Source organism: Toxorhynchites rutilus, chromosome 3, assembly GCF_029784135.1.
Source record: "Toxorhynchites rutilus septentrionalis strain SRP chromosome 3, ASM2978413v1, whole genome shotgun sequence".
Lineage (NCBI taxonomy): Eukaryota > Metazoa > Arthropoda > Insecta > Diptera > Culicidae > Toxorhynchites > Toxorhynchites rutilus.
Window position 1 is genome coordinate 195,500,812 of NC_073746.1, and position 4,491 is coordinate 195,505,302.

The 4,491-nt window shown below is 35.9% G+C and overlaps 2 long non-coding RNA genes across 2 annotated transcripts; both read left to right on the top strand.

Annotated features, from left to right (window-relative positions):
- The first annotated feature begins 587 nt into the window (after positions 1-587).
- On the top strand, positions 588-1,778 carry LOC129779543 (uncharacterized). Its single transcript, XR_008743696.1, has 3 exons — positions 588-954; positions 1,025-1,588; positions 1,648-1,778. It is a non-coding gene; the product is annotated as an uncharacterized LOC129779543 (long non-coding RNA).
- Positions 1,779-3,084: 1,306 nt separating this feature from the next.
- On the top strand, positions 3,085-4,267 carry LOC129779541 (uncharacterized). Its single transcript, XR_008743694.1, has 2 exons — positions 3,085-3,451; positions 3,522-4,267. It is a non-coding gene; the product is annotated as an uncharacterized LOC129779541 (long non-coding RNA).
- Positions 4,268-4,491: the final 224 nt, after the last annotated feature.

A 4,491-nucleotide genomic window follows, 5' to 3' on the forward strand; every position in this document is an offset into this window, starting at 1 on the left:
AGCTTGTTTTTGTTATGGTAAAACATTGAACCTGTATTATTATTTTTGGGTGATTCGATTTTTTCACTTTTTCCCAAAATGGCTTTTATCAAAAACTCATAACTTTTGAACCATTAAGCCGATTCAGATGATCGATACATCAAATTGAAGTAAATTAGCTAGCTAGTCAAGTGTGAAATTATTGACTTAAATTAACTATGTCGATTATATGAATCGATTTAGTAGATCAAAAGTTATGAATTTTGAAAAAAAGGCCTTTTTGGAAAAAAAGAGAAAAATGATTTTTTGAACCATCGGTTAATTTTGAAAAATCATAATTTAAAAACGAAGAACACATTTTTGGATATGTTATCTAAAAAATCCTCAGCTTTCGAGAAAAAATATAAAAAACATAGCGCCCTTGAATGAAAACTATAAAGAACAATTACGATCAATAATCAAGAAAACAAGATTATTTTTTTTTTGCAAGTATAGTATTTAAAAAAACTGGCTAACTGGCCAATTTGATATGTCGATCATCTGAATCGGTTTAGTAGTTCAAAAGATATGAAAAAAAATATTTTTGGAAAAAAGGAGAAAACTATCACCCTTATTCTCATTTACGGCCGTATCCGTATATTCATTCGTCGGATACGATACGTCGTCAAAGGAATAGCTATTCTGATTTACGGCCGTATTTCTGTGTACTAGATTTATCTGGACATACTGATTTATCGACATCGATGACAGATGTTCACATTTTTACACTTTTGTTTTGTTTTGAATTTCGGTCAAGTACATCGGCGGTCAAAGTGGAATAATGACGATATTTAGGCTGGAACGCCTTCTGCACGATTATCGGACGTGTTTGCAGCCCAAGACCGTGAAACAGATAACTATCCTAAATGAACATGACAAAAACACGGTGCTAAACTGATCGAACTGTTGGAGGAGCTTTCATTTCCAATACCAGAGGTAAGATGATGCCGTACATGTTCCGGAAGCGATTTCGTGATAATTTCGATCCACGAATTTGGCTTTTTAGGAACTGACTTTTTTCACAACAAGCAGCATCTGCGAATTATAGGAATCGGCTGGATTATGTACTCAACTTCATTCTCGGATTGGCCCAAGTCAAAAAGGGCAACATTGCGACGCTCAGAGGTCTTTTTATAGAATACATAACCATCACGATGACGTTTCTAACGGAATTGCGCATTCTGGATACAAATGAGCTTCATCTGGAAGATTTATTAGGCCAATTCTCGCAGTATGAGATAGGTTCAATCACTGACGTGAAAAAGGAATGTCGAGAGGATGAATTCAACGAGGAAGCCGCCATTTGATACGTCATACGACAAGCAGGACTACCGGACGTGACTGAACTGAAGGAATAGGAGGAAAAGGGGAACGAGTTGTTCAATACCGGGAAACTCAGAGAGACACAGGCAGTATACACAGAGGCATTCGCGCTGGACCCTTTGAACAAGGATATCAACAGCAAAATCTACTACAATCAAGCGCATGTCTAATGCTGGCATGAAAACACGATACGGTAGTGAATATGACAATGAGGATATTGAACAGTCAGGTTGTTGATTTTTTTTAGGTGAGGGGAAAAGTTCAGCAACCGAAAAACATGTTTTATTTTCATACATTGACCCACAGCACATGTTCCGAAAGTTCTTCCAATTCCAAGGAGCAGGTACAAGTTTTGGTGGAGGCTTCGGAGGAAGCAACAGTAATTTCAATTTCAAGAAACACAACGGAAATTAAATAGACTGTACTTGTAAAAGACAAAATGAAAAAAACAACTAATTAGAAACAACTGTCTCTAGTGTGAATAATATTCTGTTTTTTTGCTAATAAATATATGCTAGCTATTGAATCCGAATTGTTTCTTGACCGGTTGACAATTTGTAACTTTGAAGAAAGTGATTTAGCCTTGTTTTGTGTAGCGCGAGGTCTCTCTCACATTGTTATCCGGTTATCCTTCCAAACCCAGCGGCGCTTTTTGAAACCGGTCCGGCTGAAACCGGATAATGTGTAATCGCCCTAATACTTGGAACGCAAACAAAGAGCGTAAACGGGCACGTCTAGTCTGCATCATCGCTCAACCCGAACTCCGCAATCATCTGTCATAATTGTATGTCAGTTTTACTCTGTTGTTCCAATGCCATTTTTATTGAAGGGTCTTTGAACGTTAAACTCAAAAAATGAAGGCACAGTATAAAAGTATTTAGTTTCGCAGTTTGTTTGACAAACATTTGAAAACATTTATTAATATATATACATATATAAAATGAATTATATCACACCCACTATTCAAGGAAGTTAATGATATTTTCTAGCATCAATCCAAATGCAGTAATTCTAATTATTATTATGGCCACACTAAAAGACATGAAAAACAACAAGAAAAACGCGAACTTTGAAATTTGTGAACTATTGCAGTATTACTTCAGCCATTCCATGCCAAACTGATATAGTGGTTTTCAGATTTTTGGAAAATTGGTAGCTTGTTTTTGTTATGGTAAAACATTGAACCTGTATTATTATTTTTGGGTGATTCGATTTTTTCACTTTTTCCCAAAATGGCTTTTATCAAAAACTCATAACTTTTGAACCATTAAGCCGATTCAGATGATCGATACATCAAATTGAAGTAAATTAGCTAGCTAGTCAAGTGTGAAATTATTGACTTAAATTAACTATGTCGATTATATGAATCGATTTAGTAGATCAAAAGTTATGAATTTTGAAAAAAAGGCCTTTTTGGAAAAAAGGAGAAAAATGATTTTTTGAACCATCGGTTAATTTTGAAAAATCATAATTTAAAAACGAAGAACACATTTTTGGATATGTTATCTAAAAATCCTCAGCTTTCGAGAAAAAATATAAAAAACATAGCGCCCTTGAATGAAAACTATAAAGAACAATTACGATCAATAATCAAGAAAACAAAATTATTTTTTTTTTTGCAAGTATAGTATTTAAAAAAAAACTGGCTAACTGGCCAATTTGATATGTCGATCATCTGAATCGGTTTAGTAGTTCAAAAGATATGAAAAAAAATATTTTTGGAAAAAAGGAGAAAACTATCACCCTTATTCTCATTTACGGCCGTATCCGTATATTCATTCGTCGGATACGATACGTCGTCAAAGGAATAGCTATTCTGATTTACGGCCGTATTTCTGTGTACTAGATTTATCTGGACATACTGATTTATCGACATCGATGACAGATGTTCACATTTTTACACTTTTGTTTTGTTTTGAATTTCGGTCAAGTACATCGGCGGTCAAAGTGGAATAATGACGATATTTAGGCTGGAACGCCTTCTGCACGATTATCGGACGTGTTTGCAACCCAAGACCGTGAAACAGATAACTATCCTAAATGAACATGACAAAAACACGGTGCTAAACTGATCGAACTGTTGGAGGAGCTTTCATTTCCAATACCAGAGGTAAGATGATGCCGTACATGTTCCGGAAGCGATTTCGTGATAATTTCGATCCACGAATTTGGCTTTTTAGGAACTGACTTTTTTCACAACAAGCAGCATCTGCGAATTATAGGAATCGGCTGGATTATGTACTCAACTTCATTCTCGGATTGGCCCAAGTCAAAAAGGGCAACATTGCGACGCTCAGAGGTCTTTTTATAGAATACATAACCATCACGATGACGTTTCTAACGGAATTGCGCATTCTGGATACAAATGAGCTTCATCTGGAAGATTTATTAGGCCAATTCTCGCAGTATGAGATAGGTTCAATCACTGACGTGAAAAAGGAATGTCGAGAGGATGAATTCAACGAGGAAGCCGCCATTTGATACGTCATACGACAAGCAGGACTACCGGACGTGACTGAACTGAAGGAATAGGAGGAAAAGGGGAACGAGTTGTTCAATACCGGGAAACTCAGAGAGACACAGGCAGTATACACAGAGGCATTCGCGCTGGACCCTTTGAACAAGGATATCAACAGCAAAATCTACTACAATCAAGCGCATGTCTAATGCTGGCATGAACACACGATACGGTAGTGAATATGACAATGAGGATATTGAACAGTCAGGTTGTTGATTTTTTTTAGGTGAGGGGAAAAGTTCAGCAACCGAAAAACATGTTTTATTTTCATACATTGACCCACAGCACCACAGGAAGCAACAGTAATTTCAATTTCAAGAAACACAACGGAAATTAAATAGACTGTACTTGTAAAAGACAAAATGAAAAAAACAACTAATTAGAAACAACTGTCTCTAGTGTGAATAATATTCTGTTTTTTTGCTAATATATGCTAGCTATTGAATCCGAATTGTTTCTAGACCGGTTGACAATTTGTAACTTTGAAGAAAGTGATTTAGCCTTGTTTGTCACATTGGTGAAATGTCCCAAATGAATCGGATTTGTTCCGAAGAAATCATGGAAAAGACACGGTAGGAACGATTGACTTTACTTGATTCCTTTTATTGTAAACCTAATTCATACTCATTCCC